We start from the raw sequence: 19,443 nt of genomic DNA on the forward strand, positions 1-19,443 counted from the left end.
AGTTTAGTTTCTTTTGTATTGAGTAGCGTGATATGAATGTGGTTTTAATTAGCTGAGGGTGATAACGTCGCTTGCCCTTACAAGTTTATTGCCTTTCTTGGCAGGCGAATGGCGAACAGTCTTTGTTTTCTTTTCTTAATAAATGTGCATATCTCTTATCGCTAATTGCGGCCCCGTTCCTATCTTTAACTGGGACAGGTCCAGATTGACAACTCCCTCTCAATTTTTTAAAAAGCCAGTACAATATTTATTATTATACCGTCTGGCTTTATCTTCCAGATCTATTGTCTATGGTCTCCGCTTCGAACCTTCTTCATTCGTTTTTTAATACTTTCTCCCCTTTCTTTACATTTTTCTTATTTTCATTTAATCTGTCACTCAAATAATTCTTTTGCAAACCCGTCCTCCTCTTTATTTGACATTAAGTATCTTCACCAATATTTTTAGCTGTGTTCCTAACTCTCTTCCCTAAGACACCACCAGTGATTTAACAAACTATTTTCCCGAAATCATTTCATCCATCTTCTCCACTGTCAAATTTTTAACTCTTCAGTCCAGTATTCAGTTGTTCCTGTTAAGTTCCACTTAAAACTTTTATCCTAGAGTCTACCAACGTCATAACCTCCCGGAAAATATTTCGTTCCTAAATTTAAGCCTTAGATTAACTCCGGACACCCTTAGATGTTTATCCTTACTTGTACTAGCAATAACAGCACTCCTATACAGGGTTGTTGCTCCAGTATTTTTATTGGGAGGGGGGCAAGAGGGGTCCTTATCCAGATGGTCAAGATGAATGAGCTATACAATATTTTTTCCTCCAAATTTTTGGTGGAGCAACTACCCCCCTTGCCCCCCTGAAACGACATCCTTGCTTGTATAAGCCCTGGTGTCTTGTGCCGATCCTGCTAGTCTTTGGTTTACAATAACCTAATCTATAAAGTTAGCTGTCTTACCATCATTTTTATACCATGTCAAATTATGGGCCATTTCATGACCAAATGCATTATTGGTTGTAACTGGGTGTTTATACCTACAAATTGCAGCATTCTAAAACCATCACTGTTTTCTTTTCCTACGTCAAATTTCAAAAAGGGATATGTAAACCGTGTCTATTAATTTCTCTGCCTGTAAATAAAGTTCATCCGAGTCACTACTAACTCCATCAGTTGGCTCTAAAGAGGCATATTCTGCTATGACTGATACCCTGAACTTTTTAGTCATAAAATGAGCAACTAGCATTATATTATTAATACCTTCCCAAGCTAAACAAGACTTAGCAGCTTCCTTACTCATCATAGGCCCCACTCCCTGGCTGTGCACCCAATCCTCTCTGGACATAATCAATAACTTTCCGAGTTTTCCGAATATCCTTTCCACAGTTCAAAAATTTTTGAAAATAATAATAGGCGTTTAACCTTCTAAGTCAAAAATTATAAGTATTTCTTTAGATTTTGAAACGTTGAAGGCGACTAGCAGTTCAATTGAGTATGAATTTGTAGACTTGCAAGATCTCCAATGGTTCTTTTCTTCTCCAGTTTCCTAGAAGACCTGGAGTCATTCATGCAATCAAATGAAAGAATATTTTAGATCCGCTCAGGCACTTACGCGGGGGGGGGGGGGGGGGGTCAGAACAGGTCAGAGGCAACGCTATAGCGTTGCCTATAGCAAAGTCCATAAGGCCCCAATCTTTTAATATTAGATAAAATTTAAAAAAAAAGGTTTCTCTTTAACTGAAAGTGGGGAGCGCGTTAAAACTTAAGACGAACAGAAATTACTCCGTATATGCAAGGGGCTGTTCCCTCCTCAATATCCTGCTCTGTACGCTAAAGTTTGACTCTTTCTCTCAACTCTACTTTTTAAAACAGTGAAAAGCTATATATTTAAATATATTTATATTTGAATATATTTAAATTCAGCATTAAAATGCGATTCTGTTGATGTAACTATTGGAATCAAAATTCTATTTTTTAGAGTTTTGGTTACTATTGAGCCCGGTCGCTCCTTACTGCAGTTCGTTAACAGGAACTGTTTGATTTATCATTATCATTTTTCCCAATGGCACTTCATATGGAAGAGGTGGTCATATAAACTTCGGAGAGGGCTCATTCGATTGGAAATGGAAGTTCTAGTCCCTTCTTTAAGAGTAAAAAATGATCAGAGGGATACTATTCCCCCAACTTACGCCTCTTCTTCCGCAAATGCATCTTATAATAATTTTGAGGTAGCCATTTTGTTAAAAACAGTCTAAAGATCAGACACCAGAAACTCCAAAGTCGACAGAACCCCCCAGAGCCCAAGGGAAGGAGTTGTAAGTTATGTCCTAGGGGCTTATATGGTTCGTATGGAAGGGGCAGGGGCGGATCTAAAGCTAAATACTTTGGGGGGGGGGCAATGTGACAAGGATGCCAATGAGCAAAATCTTGGAGGGCCAAATGTGATGAAGGTGCCAATAATTGACTATAAAACAATAAAACAGGGAAAGAGGGCGCCAGAAAAAATCTTGGTGGGGTCCAAAGCCCCCACCCCTCGTTCCCTCGCCCTGGATCCGCCAGCGGGAAAGGATGCTCTTATAAACTTCAGAGCGGGTTCATGTGATGGGAAATTGAAAATTTGTTCACTTTTTAAGAATCAAAAGAGATCGGATGGCAACTAGCCCCCATCCACCCTTTTTTCTCCGATTGCATCCGATAAAAATTCTTAGATAGCCATTTTGTTAAAAATGGCTGAATTATCAGATAACAAAAAATCCGCGGTTGAGACAAATCCCCAGAGCCCAGGGGTAGGTATTGGAAGTTATGACCCAGAGCCATATATGGTTTCTATGGAACGGTTAACCGAATAAACTTTAAAGGGGGCTTATTTGATTGGAAATTGAAAGTTCTAGCTCTTTTCTTAAGAGTTAAAAGTAATCGTAGGGCATCTACCTCCGCGATCAAAATTTTGAGATAGCAATTTTGTTCAAAATAATACAACGATCAGATTATAAGAAAAAAATTCGGGGTCAATATAACCCCCCAGAGTCTGGGGGAAGGGTTGAAACTTATACATCAGGGGCATATAAAGTTTTTATAGAAAGAGGTGGTCGTATAAGCTTCGGGGGGGGGGGGGCTCAAATGATTAGAAGTGTTGATTCCCTTTTTAAGAGTCAAAAGTGATCGTATGACAACTAGCCTCAATCCTCGTGCCCTTTTCCCCCAAATTCATCTGATCAAATTTTTTAACTCATAAGATCAGATCAAAGATCAAATAAAAAAAAACATCCAGAACCCAGGGGCAAGTATTGTAAACTATGTCCCGGTTGCAAATAAGGGTTTTATGGAAGGGGTGGTCGTATAAACTTCTTAGGGGGGTCATCCGGTTAAAAATTGATAGTTCTACTTCCTTTTTTAAGAGTAAAAAGGGAAACGAGGGCAACTAGCCCCCTCCCTGACCTCTTTTCCCCACATCCATCAAATCGAGTTTTTGGGATAGTAATTTCTTTAATAATTTCAAAAATCAGGTAACAAAAACTTTGCTCCGGAGGAATTGTTGTAACTTATGTCCCGGGGTCATATAGGGTTTTCATGGACGAGATGGTCTTATAAACTTTGGAGGGGACTCAAATGATTACAAATTGAAAGTTTCAGTCCCGTTTTAAGAGTCAAAAGTGATATGATGGCAACTCGCCCTCCCCCCCCCCCCCCCGTCACGCCCTTTTTCTCCAAATTCATCTGATAAAATTTTGAAATAGTCACTGTTAAAAATATACAAAATATTATATAACAATCCCCCTCCAGAACCCAGGGGAAGTGTTTTAAATTGTGCCCGCGTGGAAAATAAGGTTTTATGGAAGGAGTGGTTGCATAAACTTTGTAGGGGGCTCATTCAATTGAAATTGAAAGTTCTAGTTCCAGTCTTCACTTCCATATTCCCTCTAAAATAAATCATAATTCAAAACTTTATCACTTAGAACAGAGAGAAGCTGCAAAGGATGAAACAATGCTTTCAGAATTTTAAATCGGGATCAGGCCATCATCGGCAATGCAATAGTGCTGCCTAATTAAAGAGAAATGTGACTTTAATATATTGTTTATTATTATTTTTTTTTTCACTAGACCACTTTGTACAGAAGGATTGGTCACAGAAACTTCGATGGCGGCTCATATGGTTGAAATTTGAAAGTTCTAGTGCGCTTTTTAAGAGTCAAAAGTGATTGAAAAATAGTATTCCTCCCTCCAAGGGCCTTTCCAGCTGCCCCTCCTTACCATTCCCCCTAATGAAATCCGATAAAATTTACGAGGTAGGCATTTTGCTCAAATTAGTTGGAAGGTATAATAACTATGCCTAAGGGGGAACTCTAATTGGTAATTGTCTCCTCGCCAATCACTAATCGGTGTTCCTGAAACCTTGCTGTTTGATGTACGGTCTGTCAAATAAGTTCCTTGAGTTTACGGTCAGGGTTAATTTTAGGGCTCTGGCGATTTAGAAACTTTTTAATTTTTCATTCTAAATATGAGAATTTGGTCAAAGCCTCTCTTCCTTTGCCGAGACCACACAGCTTTTCTCTTATGACTATGCCAACAGTTTGTTTTAGTCTAATACGTACAATCTTTCTAAAAAATTCGCTTCGTACAAATTATGTAACTTGGGAATATAAATTTTGGTAGAACAGCTTTTTTGACTAGCTCCATAGTCGAATATGAATATCTGCCATTTCCATAAGTATAAAAATTTTAGATGAAACATATAAACAATATTGTTATATCTATCAATATTCAAAATTTTAGATGAAATATATAAACAATATTGTTATATCTATCAATATTCATCGCTTCCAAAGTAGTTAGATTTTTGACAGTTTTAGAACTCTGTCTAGCACACACATTTTCAAATCCAAACTTACAATCTTTAAGCCTTTCAAGCTTGCAAATGGAAACTCTTTTTAATACCTAGTCCTCTTTAAGTCACCATCACCCGGACAAAATCTTTAGCACTACCAACCTTCATAGGTGCATGCAGGAAAAGAGGGAAACATTTCCCTATTCCCATCATAGTTTTTTGATGCCTAGACACCTTCAAATCACTCGTTTAAAATATTTTTTTATTTTATCCACCTTAATAGATGCATAAGACAAAGACGTGAAAATATCCCGTCCCCAGGGATTTTTCCGCTGTTCTTTTTCCTTTTTAACTTAAAATTAAATAAAAAAAAACAAGTTTTTTGAAATGAAAGTAAGGAGCGACATTAAAACTTAAAACGAACAGAAATTACTCCGTATCTGAAAGGGGCTTTTCCTCCTCTACACCCCGCTTCATACGCTAAAGTTTTTTATTGTTTTAAAAAGTAGAGTTGCGAGAAAGAATCAAACTTTAGCGCAAGGAGCGGGGTGTCGAGGAGGAAAAGCCCCTTTCATATACGGAGTAATTTCTGTTCGTTTTAAGTTTTAATGTCGCTTCTTACTTTCATTTCAAAAAACTTGTTTTTTTATTTAATTTCTGAAAGTTTTTGTATTAATGCATGTCTGATTTTGCTCTCCGTACATAAATTATTAAAATGAAATTTGCATATTAATTCTTTTTTTGGCTAAATGGCTTTCTCTTAGTTTTGATCAGACGATTTTGAGAAATAAGGGGTGGGGAAGGAGGCCTAGTTGCCCTCCAATTTTTCGGTTACTTAAAAAGGCAACTAGATCTTTTAATTTTTAACTAACGTTTTTATTAGGTAAACAAAATACGTAACTTAAGAATTAACTTACGTAACAAACTTTTATATTCTTATATTTTTGATTATATATATGAGAGGGTTGGTCCCCTCGTTAATACCTTTCTCTTCACACTAAATCTTGTTTTGTCCCAATTCTTTAAGAATGACCCCTGAATCAGAAAGGCCGTAGAATAAATAGTTGAAATTACTTAAAAAATTTCTAGCATAAAGAGCGAAGTATTTATCCCCTCCTAAATACCTCGCTCTTTACGCTAAAGTATTTTTAGAACCCCTCATATGCGTAATAATCTCTGTTTGTTTTAAGTTTTAATGCTTCTCCTTACTTTCAATTGAAAAAAACTTTTTCATGTTTATATTTTCATTGTTTTTTTTTATAGTAATGCTAGAAAGTCCTGCGCCCTTTTCATTGAATTTCTATTCCCCCATGAAATATTCCTCCAAGGAAGATCCTCCCATATAGCCCCCTCCTCTGAACCCCACACCCAAACCAAAAAAATCCCCTTGATAACGTCGGTACACTTCCCAGTAACTATTATTGTATGTGTAACATTGGTCAAAGTTTGTAACTTGCAGCCCCTCCCCCGGGGACTGTGGGGGGTAAGTCATCCCCAAAGACATAGTTATTATGGTTTTCGACTATGCGGAACAAAATGGCTATCTCGAAATTTTGATCTGTTGACTTTGGGAAAAACCTGAGCGTGGGAGGGGGCCTAGGTGCCCTCCAATTTTTTTGGTCACCTTAAAAGGGCACTAGAACTTTTCATTTCCGTTAGAATGAGCCCTCTTGCAACACTCTAGGACCACTTGGTCGATACGATGACCCCTGGGAAAAAAAACAACAAATAAACACGCACCCGTGATTTGTCTTCTGGCAAAAAATACGAAATTCCACATTTTTGTAGATTGGACCTTGAAAATTTTTTCTTTAGGGCTCTTTGATACGCTGAATACGATGGTGCGATTTTCGTTAAGATCCTATGACTTTTAGGGGGTGTTACCCTCTATTTTCCAAAATAAGGCAAATTTTCTCAGGCTCGTAGCTTTTGATGACAAAGACTAAATTTGATGAAACGTATATATTTAAAATCAGCATAAAAATCCCATTCTTTTGATATATCTTTTAGCATCGAAATTCCGTTTTTTAGAGTTTCGTTTACTATTGAGACGGGTCGCTCCTTACTACAGTTCGTTACCACGAACTGTTTGATTCTCATGTTCGGTTAAGTTTCTCTCTAATTGTTATGGGAATATTCCAACCCGCTTGGAAGTGCGTGAAGGTGGTGTTCTTTCACCGTATCTTTTCAGTATCTGTATCCGCAGTGTGTTATACAAAATTATGCCCTTTCTTTTTTGTAATTTGGTAAGTGCCTCTTGTATTGCATATGTGGATGATATACTTCTAGATCTAGCCGTTCTAGATCGAGCCTCTCGAATTCCGTATCATCTGTTTCAAAACATTTCAAAACTGTTGGTCTGTCATTGAATATTGATAAGTGTGAGTGCCTAGTCTTTAATGCTAAGTCTATGCCCATTTGAAATCCGCGTTCTAACTTCTCCATCCATTGTGTCTCTGATTTGCGGCGGTCAAGCATTCATATTTATTGGAATCTACTAGCTTTTAGGATCAATATTGTACGGCATATTAAAGAAAACTTAAAGCGGGTTATGGTAAAATAGTAGCTAATCGTGGTCATTATTATCGAAAAGCGCTTGCATTGCTATACACTAGTTGAATTGTGTATATTATATTTCCGCTATTGTAAGTTTCTGTTTCATTTACCCCGGTCTTATAGGAAAAAGAAAATAATTCTGTATTTCGGGGCTTCTGACATTATTACTCCTTTGCGGAAGTTAGCCTCAAAATTGGAAAAAGATTATATTTTTTCTCTGGGCCCCTTCCACTTCTTAGTTCGTTTATTTTCCCGTTAGTTTTCAACTGTTTTCGCTTTATAGTTGTGTTATCTCTTAGCAGTTCTTTCGTTAGTTGAGTTATGGTTGTGGTATATATGTTTTATCGCTCGTATAGTTGTGTTATTTTCAAATTATACTCCATAATAGAGAGGCTCCGAACACCCAGCATTGTATATTAAGCTCTGAATTTGACGTTTTTTTCTAACGTGACCAGATTCGTCCTGCGCCCTGCGCCCTTTTCATTGAATTTTTCTTCCCCCATGACATATTTCTCCAAGGAAAGATCCTCCCACATAGCCCCCTCCCCTAAACCCTACCCCCAAAACCAAAAAAATCCCCCTGAAAACGTCTGTTCACTTCCCAATAACCATTATTATATGTAAACACTGGTCGAAGTTTATAACTTGCAGCCTCTCCCCCAGGGACTGTGGGGGAGTAAGACATCCCCAAAGACATAGTTATTATGGTTTTCGACTATGCTGAACAAAATGGCTATCTCAAAATTTTGATCCGTTGACTTTGGGAAAAAAATGAGCGTGGGAGGGGGCCTAGATGCCCTCCAGTTTTTTTGGTCACTTTAAAAGGGCACTAGAACTTTTCATTTCCGTTAGAATGAGCCCTCTTGCGACATTCTAGGACCACTTGGTCGATACGATGACCCCTGGAAAAAAAAAACATAAAAAAAACAAACATATAAACACGCACCCGTGATTTGTCTTCTGGCAAAAAATACAAAATTCCACATTTTTGTAGATAGGAGCTTGAAACTTTTACAGTAGGGTTTTCTGATACGCTGAATCTGATGGTGTCATTTTCATTAGATCCTACGACTTTTAGGGGGTGTTTCCCCCTATTTTCCTAAATAAGGCAAATTTTCTCAGGCTCGTAACTTTTGATGGGTAAAACTAAACTTGATGAAACTTATATATTTAAAATCAGCATTAAAATGCGATTCTTTTGATGTAGCTATTGATATCAAAATTCAATTTTTTAGAGTTTTGGTTACTATTGAGCCGGATCGCTCCTTACTACAGTTCGTTAACACGAACTGTTTGAAAACGAAAAAAATCAGCAAGAGATTCAGAATCAACAAATGGTATTCAGACAAGAAAAGTTAAAGTTAAAAGTTAAAGAGTTAGAATTCATTTCTAAAATTATTAGAAATAAAATAGCATTAAATATACTAATTCTTTATCATAGTTTCTTCTCTGCACTGTATTACTACCTATATATCGGTAAGAATTCTTATAGATAGCAGTATAAAAGTAGAATTAGCCGCATAGAAGAATTGCTTATGACTCATCTCGGCGTTTTTGAAGCAACCTATAAACGAGAAGGAAGGTTAGGTTTTCTGCCATTTACTTCATTAATGAATTAGTTGACTCTTCAAAGATTCGTTAGGGTAAGATAACTGGGTACTATTTTATAAAGTGATGGACTTTTAGGAATTTTTTGGGCTAAGAATTTTAAAAGTAGGCCTAGCTTTTAGAATTCTTTAGTTTTTCTTTCTGAAAAGGGAATCCATTAAAATAGCATTGTTAATGTAGCCTATTAGCATCTAAATGCGTTGTTTTTTGAATAAAGATAGGTCTTGGATAAAGTTGATGTAAAATTGTGACAGTTTATATAACTGACTTACCAATAAAGTGAATAGGCTATACCATTTGATGCCTTTTTTATGCTCTTTATGAATACAATAATCACTTCTACCGTAATTCATATATAAGCAATTTTTGAGCTCCTAAAAAATCATCAAAATTCAAAAAATTATGATAGTTCATATAAATGACTTAGGCTACTGATAAAGTGAACATACTAGGCCTACTTGATGCATTTTTTTTATGTTCTTTACAAATATAATAATTGCTTCTTCCACAAATTTAAATTTAAGCACTTTTTGAGCTCTAAAAAATGACAAATTTTCAATGAAAGCATGAGTTATTGCTTGTTTTCCCCAAAATAATTGCTGACTACATTTTCTCAGCACCATCTTTTCTTGGTTGTTTAAAAAAAAAAATATTGCTACATTTTCTCAGTGCTAAATTCTTCATTATTAGGTTAGGATAGGTTGGGTTAGGTTAGGTTAAAAAGTGCTGAAATTTGAATTTACTGTAGAAGCAATTATTATATTAGTAAAGAACATAAAAAAGGCATCAAATGGTATATTCACTTTATTGGTAAGTAAGTTATATAAACTATCATAAATTTACAACAGTCGACTTAAAAGTCTAGGTTACAAAAGTTCATGTGGTATAGGCTAGTGTAACTTTAGGCCAAATATAAGTTTAAAATGCTCATACTTATGAATTGGAAAACTTATGATTGCTATATAAGCATTTGTTTTTCAAGATGGTCCCCAATGGATTCAACTGATCACTGAATGAACTAGACCTACATATTTATGCCTAACCAACACAGAACAGAAAAGAATTTTATTTTAAAAATTTCTACCACAGCATGGTTGCTGAATTTGAATTTTATGTAGATAAGCGCTATTGCTTTTGAATTATATTATCTAGTAAAAGGTTCTTAAAAATAGACAGTTATAATAAAAAAGCCATATGGACAAACTGCTTTAATACTACAGTTAACTTGAGATGTTACAGCTTGGATATGATTTTTGAGTTATTGGAATTTGTTTTATACAATACTTATATAAGATTTGGGGGTGATTTGTACAAGCAAATTATGGGAATTCCCATGGGGGGGAATGCCAGCCCATTTATAGCTGACTTGTTTTTAAGTCAACTAGAATATAAATATATGATGGATAAGAATAATCCAATTAATTTAAAACATGCTTTGTCAAATAATAAAAGATATTTAGATGATATTTTGGTCTTAAATTGTAAGGATTTCATTGATATTTCTAAAAATATATATCCATCAGAGCTTATTCTTGAGCCTAGTCATAGCGCTGGTCATGAAGATCATTTCTTAGATTTAAATATTAATATTTGTGATAATAATAAATTAAGTTTTAAAATGTATAATAAAACGGATGATTTTGATTTTGAAGTGATTAGTTTCCCATTCCCTGAAAGTAATATACACTCAAATATCACATATTCAGCGTTTTTCTCACAGTTACTTCGTTATGCAAGGATTTGTAGTAATTATATTGATTTTAAAAATAGATGTAAAATCTTAAGCCAAAAATTGATATCAAGAGGTTTTTCTGCAAATAAATTAACTTGGCAATTTAAAAAATTTAGTTTTCATTATAACGAACTTTTAAATAAATATCAAAAGAATTATCTAGAAATGCTTAAAGAAATTTTTAACTAATTTGGGAGGTTTGAGAAATGTTGTCACAGCGCCATTTATTTTGAATTGCGTTTCTAATTGAGCGTAATTTTTTGAAAAATTAGCCACATGGTAAAGATGAATTCTATAATTGTTTAGTTCATTCAGGTTTTTTGCAATGTGTTAATATTTGTGATTTGGTAAAATTTATAATATTTAGTTTACCTATTGTTGCTAAAGGGAGGGATATATTAACAGGATAAGCTTGTTTTGGTTTTGGTTTTACTTGGTTGTTTTACATTTGCTGTTTTTTTTTTTCATAGGCATGTAATTTGGGGGTGATACCTGACGCGGGGATGCCATGGATATTCTGTGGTAGCCACAACACTGTGCTGGGTAGAGAATTTAGAGTGGCGAAACCCAATATATGCCAGTGTATTCTCCTGATGAGCCCTTATGTTGGGTGTTGCCTCTGAATTATTTGTCTATATTATTTTTTCTATTGTTCAGTAAATGACGACTTATACTTATTGACGACATGACTGCCTGTCCATGGATTATTCTTTATGGTTGATTGTGTGTGGCTATGCTGTTTGACCTATGTGATTGTATGGATGAGTAGGGTTGAGGCCTCATTCAAGTGCTGGTCTATATTAATCACTAATTTAGGAAAACAGTCTTCCTTTTTTCCTTCTGTCTCTTTATTTTATTTTATTTTATTTTTTTATTTTTTTTTTTTTTTTTTATTATTTTTTTTTTTTTTTTTTTTGTGTGTGTTTGTGCTGTAGCATTGGTGATTTCTCTTTTCATGATATATATATATATATATATATATATATATACATATATATATATATATATATATATATATATATATATATATATATATATATATATATATATATATATATATATATATATATATCTAGTAAAAGGTTCTTAAAAATAGACATTTATAATAAAAAAGCTATATGGACAAATTGCTTTAATACTACAGTTAACTTGAGATGTTACAGCTTGGATATGATTTTTGAGTTATTAGAATTTGTTTTATACAATACTTATATAAGATTTGGGGGTGATTTGTACAAGCAAATTGTGGGAATTCCCATGGGGGGGAATGCCAGCCCATTTATAGCTGACTTGTTTTTAAGTCAACTAGAATATAAATATATGATGGATAAGAATAATCCAATTAATTTAAAACATGCTTTGTCAAATAATAAAATATATTTAGATGATATTTTGGTCTTAAATTGTAAGGATTTCATTGATATTTCTAAAAATATATATCCATCAGAGCTTATTCTTGAGCCTAGTCATGGTGCTGGTCATGAAGATCATTTCTTAGATTTAAATATTAATATTTGTGATAATAATAAATTAAGTTTTAAAATGTATAATAAAACGGATGATTTTGATTTTGAAGTGATTAGTTTCCCATTCCCTGAAAGTAATATACACTCAAATATCACATATTCAGCGTTTTTCTCACAGTTACTTCGTTATGCAAGGATTTGTAGTAATTATATTGATTTTAAAAATAGATGTAAAATCTTAAGCCAAAAATTGATATCAAGAGGTTTTTCTGCAAATAAATTAACTTGGCAATTTTTTTTTTTTGTGTTTTTGCTGTTGCATTGGTGATTTCTCTTTTCATGATATATATATATATATATATATATATATATATATATATATATATATATATATATATATATATATGTATATATATATATATATATATATATATATATATATATATATATATATATATATATATAAGTACAGATAAAGAGTTAGCCTGGCACCTAGTTAAAAAGTCAAAAATAAGAAATAAATAGATGACAATAAAATCGATGACTAGTTTTCCTAATTATTATAAAACTCAACAAAACTTCAAACAAAACTCTTGTGACATCTTTCATGTTTAATGGGAATTTGAGTCAGTTAGGGGACTTTTTGGGATTTTATACAGGATGGTCTATTGCAGGCAGGATGGTAGGGTTCAGGGAGGCTGGAATGTATTCAGGTAACAGATGGGGTCTTGTTACCAAAACAAAGACACAGGAGATTCCTTTTCTCAGCCAAAATGGTAAGCTTGAACTTACTTAGTAGATAGCAATATAGAACCTTCCTTTCACCATTCACAATTCTAAGTACTTGTTTTTTGACATTTTTGATCATATAGATTTGTTCCAAAGAAAGACCAAAATGCCACACTGGGCTGGCAAACTTGAGTATTGGCCAAGTAAAAGAACAATAAAGTTGCAGAAGGTCCTGAGGGGGGCAAGAAAATCTTATCAAAAGTTATACAAAGAAAATCAAAGGGGAAGTTTGTTTGAGGATGTTTCAAACATGGACATCCCACTTCAAGTCAGCAGTAATTGTCACCTGAATGTGACAGAGATCTTTGGAGGAATAGGGTTTGTGAAAGTGGGGGATGATTTCAAAAAATTAACTGTTGTAACTGACAATTTATTAGGGTTTACTTTCATCTTCAACATAGAAGCCTCCTGTGTGACATTGTCAAGTAATGTAATAATTGGGCTTTTAATATTTTGTCAGCAAACCTCAAGTGCGGACAAGTTGTCCACATACTTTCATCACTCTGTGTGGTCAGTCATGATGCTATTAACCATTATAACATATAAAATTGGAACCATCAGTTTCCTGGGGCTCCCCATAAAAGATAGGAAGGGGACCAGAATAAACAATTTTATATTTAAGCACTTGAGAATGATTTGTTAAAAAGGAGGCAACAACATTAACTAGAAAGGGACTCTCTTAAAACTTCATCAGCAGTTTATTTACAAGATATTGTGGTCGATTTGGTCAAACACTTTCTGGGACCAATTAATAAAAGATTTAACCAATTATCAGGGTTTTCAAGGTTTTTAAGAGTGGTGTCAATAAGACAAACAAGGTAGTGTGAAGTAGATGTCTCCATCAGGTTTCCAAATTGCTGTAAGTCAATGAGTTCAAGAATCTCTGCCTTTAATCAATTAGCTAAGGAACCCTTGTACATTAAACAAAACACAAAAAAAACTTGGGTTAAGGTGATTGGCTGTACTCCTGTAAAATTATTCATGCCTCCCTTCTTTTGGAATGGAGTAATATAGCCCAGCTTCTAGCACAGTGGTTAACATCCAGAATTACTTATATCATTAAAAGTACTAACAAGAGGTGTTGATATTAATATTAATTTTCCCATATTAATATTAAAATAATATTAAATTAGTGTAAGGCTGCAGTAGTCATTTGGACATAGTAGAAATACAAATAATTTCATTGCAAAACTAGAAAGAAATGATTTCATTGGGAACTCTCAAACCAGAGTCACACTGGTGGGGTAGCCAGGGGGGATAAAGTGCAAGGGATGGGTGAAAGGATTCCTGGTGTTCTGGGAATAAGTCAAATTGTGAGTTTTCTTTAAATGAGGGGATGGGAAGGCAAGATGATGCTGGGAGAAAAAAATACAGTGGAGAGTATCTGAGAGGGGAGGGGTCAAATTTGTTTTGAAAAATAACTGGTTGAGGAATAACTGGAAGTGGATTTTTGGGAGGAATCTGAAAGGGGGTTTGGGGATGGTCCAAATTGAGTGAAGTGATTTGGGGGGTTGTGTTGACTGGACATGGGTAAGTACTTAGGGTAGAGGATTGTTTTGAGGGATTTGTGTTTGATAGCCAAGTTAAAAAATGTTGATATTGTCAAATTGTGTCCATCCAACACTTTGGCATCACTCAATAGGACTGAATTCTATGTGTTCTCATCTTATTTTTCATCATAAGCAGGCTATTGTTTTTGTACTTTACTTGACATACATTTTTCATCACCTTTCAAAAATGATTTTCTCTAAGCTTTGTAACAACATTGAAACCAAGACAGAGAGCACTGAAATATTGACCTTTTTTTGATTTTGTAAAATGTGATTAAACAGATTATTTTTCTTTACTAAAAGTAAGTAGCAACTTTAAAACATAGAATTACCTGTAATAATTCTGTATGTAAGGGGACTGTCCCCTCCTCAACTCCTTGCTCATTAAGATAAAGTTTTTTAATGCTTTGAAAAACGTCCTTTTCCCAATTCAGTGGCTATTGTGTTTCTGTAAATATTCTCAAAGAATTTAGAAAAAAGGGCAAAACTTCAGAATAAAGAGCAAGGAGTTAAGAATGAGCACACACACACACACACACACACATATATATATATATATATATATATATATATATATATATATATATATATATATATATATATATATATATATATATATATAAATATATATATATATATATATATATATATATATATATATATATATATATATATATATATATATATATATATATATATATATATATATATATTAATACATTGAAACTTTTTATATAAATAGAAAAAGAGAAATATTACCATTTGAAATTGCCAAAACCAAAGTTCCTAATAGCATTGGCCACACGCCCCCTCTCCGAATAAACTTCCTGGTGGGGCTCCTGGTACTCCTTGCCTTTTCCACCTCTATGCTGGTAGGCATAGGACTCTGGCATTTTATGCTGCATAGAGAAAGATTGTAATTAATTCCTATCCCCCCTCCCAATCTCTTTCTACATTTATTTGAAGGTTCATGGAGAGTTAGCAGTTTTGGTATTAAATGGTGCTCTTTTATGCGTCTGCCAACACAATGACTCCTTGCCCCTTCAGGTACACTGATACATAATTACACATCACTAAAGGTAATTTTGTAAAAAATTAAAAGAACAGAAAAATATAATTTTTTACTAAAAATGGGGATTAATACAAAAAAGTGGGCCTTACATCCTCAATAGTTTTTTTTAAGCCAATTTTGTTACTCTGTGCATGTTCAGAAAGTAACTTGCAGTTTGTAATAAAGATAACTGAATGAAGAAAACTTAGTTAAACCAGTGCTTCCACCATGCAGCAGTACTTCCTCTGCAGCTGGGAAGTATTAAACATACTTTTTCTGATACTTTTAATCGATCAGCCTCTCTGAATTTTGAATTGATTGCAAATTGATCCTCTTTGGGGCAAAGCTACAGCTTAGTGCCATAAAATGGCAGATAATAACACTTTCCCATGGCACAATCTTTACTGTGACATAAAAAATAACTTTTAATTTACTTTTTAACAAGATCTTCCTCAAATTTCTATAACCTTTGATTTAATATAATCATCCGTGGAAAAAAACAACAACATGCGTCTACAATATTTCTTCTGGAGAAATTGTAAAATTCTACAATTTGTAGATTGTACCTTGAAACCTATATGGTAAGGTTCTCTGATATGATGAATCTAATAAAGCGATTTTCACTATGATTGCTTGCTTTTACAATCACCCTTGAGAATAAAACAATAACAAATAAATCTTCATCCGCAATTTTTCGTCTGGAAAAAAAAAATATAGTTCCACATTTTGTAGATTGGAGTTTGAAACCTCTATGGTAGAGTGCTCTTATATGATAGGTGTTATAAAGTGATTTTCACTAAGATTGCTTGCTTTTTGGGGTGTTTTGCTCTTTTTTTCGAAAATCAGGCAAATTTTCTCAGATTTGTAGATTTGGTAGTTAATGATAAACTGCATAAATTTTACATATTTAGAATTGGCATAAAAAGCCAATTCTCTTGATGTATCAATTGTCCCCAGAATTATGTTTTTAATTTTGGTGAATAATGGCCCAAGTCGCCCCTTACTTATAGTTTGTTATGATGGATTATTTCATAAGATTCTCTTGTGACAAAGAATTTTATTTGAATGTATTTATTTTATTCAGTTGAATTTGAGTTTCTAAAGAGGGTTAATTTGACAGCTGATTTGTAAGTTTAAATTTAGTTTTTTCTTTTGCTGCTATGTAATTTTTTTCGAATGTCTGAAGATATGAGGGATTTCAGTTCGAGGAGGGAATTGTCCTGTTATTCATGAGGTATTTTTCTTTACCAGAGCTGTATCCAGGATTTTCTTTTCAGAGGGTGTTTTACACAACGATTTTTTTCACAAAAAAAACAAACAAACTTGAAAACGCATAAAAAATTTGTTTATATCTATTTTGTTACGTTTTTACAAGCCAGACAAAAATTCGGGGAGGGGGGATAAACCTCCTAAGTCCCCCCCCAGAATATGGCCTTGTATTTTATGCTGCTAATGTAAAATTAAAAACATGATATCGATACAGGCAGGGTGAGTATTGAGTATGGGTGCTTAGGAATGTGAAGATCTTGGCAAAACCCCACTTTATGGGCTTTTAATGTCTTAGAATTCTGTTGATCAAGGAAAGATAAATGAAACTTCCAGGAATGAAATCAGAGCCTAAAATATCTCATTGGAAGCCGTTTTTCAGGTCTTATCTCTACTCCTTTTGTAGTCAACTCTTAGCCTTAGGAAATTGCATAAAGACTAATCTACACCTGTAGTAATCGTGGTAAACAATAAATCTTCCCATAATTCCTGTTTGAGTCTGATTCTCTTTTACTTTAGGGTTTGAACATAATGGATTAGAATTAAATGCTATATTGTAGATTAAATGGATTGTTTATGCTATGCACACGGACAATATTGCTGCCATTGAGATAAAGAGTGAGGTTAGTGGCTGGTTTGATCTTAACTCAGGAGTTAAGCAGCGCTGTGTTCTAGCCCCATTTATTTGTATCATTTTGACAGACATTTGGAGGAACACAGGAAAGGCTATGGGAAAATATTGAATCAAATGGGAGGGCAAAACTCTCCTAAACTTAGATTATGTAGTTGTTTTGAGAGTTCAGGGTGCAAGAATAAGTTTTAAAATTAATGTTCAGAAGACTAAGTTACTTAGACTAGGAATAAATGAAGGTGAAGAGGCATTGCTGGGTAACAAGAAGATTGATCTAGGGGATAGCTTTACTCACCTGAATAGTATTTATAGTAAAGATAGTGGTTGCAGTAAAGATGTAGAAATTGGAATAGCTATAGTGCAGGGTTTTTTCAACGTTGAAAATGGTTTGGAAGCATAGGAAGATAATTCTTTGATATGTGTGTAAATACGTTTGTAATTTTGTAAATTTACAAATGTTCCCTTTGTAAATACATTCCTAGAATAAATTCTTATCAATGCTTAGAACCTCTTTTTCTTTCTCCGTTAAAATCGCATTTGGATCACATTGGAAGCTACAGTAATGACGGGGCAAGTAAACCATTTGCAGATAGTTTTGTGTACTAATAAGCCATACAAATAATGTGGTTCTATCCCACTTTATTAGCTTATAAGGAGAGAAAGGTTGAGATTGTTAGGACATGTATAGGTGAAGGGTGACAAATTGACTTTCTGGTCACGAGGAAGGAAATACAGGAAACTGGGACTATTTGGGAGAGGGTATAGAGCTAGGCTTTGAATAGACTGGTTTTAAGCAGAAGTGTTCACAGCTGTGGTGACCTGAGGTTGCTTGGTGCTGCAGTGATTTGCAGCAAATACGTTTCCACAATAAATTTTTATCAATGTTTACAAACTTTTTAGTTGTTTGTTCTTTTTTTCTGCATTAAAATCGTTTTTGGGTCATATGATTATAGCTGCATCATACGTGCTGACTGGCTTATACCTAAGTACCGGGAGCCCGGCGGCTTTGCTCATGGGCCCCAGCACTTGGCACGTGGCAGGGCTCTATATTTGGATGTTCATTTCACTTGTCTTCAGAACGCAGACAATTTGAACCTTTTCTTGATGTCACAACGTCCAAATGGAACTTGGATTTGAAGTAGTGCCTTTGTAAAATTACGTTTTTTTATTGGACCTTTAACTTTTGTCTCAGCTTGCCTTTTATCGTTATAAAAGACATATCTCCCAACCTTTATTTCTTTTAATTGTTCAGGTGGTGGGACAAAACTTCTCTTTTGCCTCGGCTTGTCTTTTGTCATTATGATAGACATATCGTCAAGCTTTTGTTTCTTTTAATTGTTCAGGTGGAGGGACAAAAATTTATTTTTCTTCTAACGATTTATCTAATCCAAATTTTTGATTTTCAAAGGTATGATATACATTGATGGCCTTATACCATGTCAAAATCCAAAACCCAATCGTCATTGCTAGCCTTTTCAATTTGTTTGGTTCGTTTTACCTCCGCTTGTCTTTCGTCATTATGACATACCTATCACCAAACCTTTGTTTTTTTTTAAGACAGGTATGATAGGCATTGATGACCTTGTCCATATCAAAATCGCAGACCCAATTATCGTCGCTATCATTGTCAATTTTGACACGTTTCGATTCTCGCTCTCCGGGTTGATTTTCATTGACTCGTTCACATGTTCGGTGTTGCATGTCTTCTGCTTCTGCAACGGCATGTGTCTGCTCTTAATTTTCATTTTTGACTTGCTCGCATGTTTGTGTCATATGTCTTCCAGTCGCGCGTGTCTTTATTCTTCATTTTCATTTTTGACACACCGAAGCTGTTCTTCTAGCCGCGTGTATATTTGCTCTCCATTTTAATTTTTGAATCGTCCATGTGGTTGGTGTTGCATGTCTTCTAAGTGCGTAAATCTTTTCTCTTCATTTTCATTTTTGATACGCCGCCGCTTTGCATCTAACCACGTATG

The 19,443-nt window shown here is 34.3% G+C and overlaps 1 protein-coding gene across 1 annotated transcript in view; it reads left to right on the plus strand.

Annotated features, from left to right (window-relative positions):
• Positions 1 to 8,894: 8,894 nt before the first annotated feature.
• Positions 8,895 to 19,443, plus strand: part of LOC136034697 (ankyrin repeat, SAM and basic leucine zipper domain-containing protein 1-like) — a 29,147-nt gene continuing 18,598 nt past the window's right edge. Inside the window, exon 1 of the mRNA XM_065716032.1 lies at positions 8,895 to 9,017. The gene's annotated coding sequence lies outside the window, so the exon portion shown is untranslated. The remainder of the gene's footprint in view (positions 9,018 to 19,443) is intronic.

Source organism: Artemia franciscana, chromosome 13, assembly GCF_032884065.1.
Source record: "Artemia franciscana chromosome 13, ASM3288406v1, whole genome shotgun sequence".
Taxonomy (NCBI): Eukaryota; Metazoa; Arthropoda; class Branchiopoda; order Anostraca; family Artemiidae; genus Artemia; species Artemia franciscana.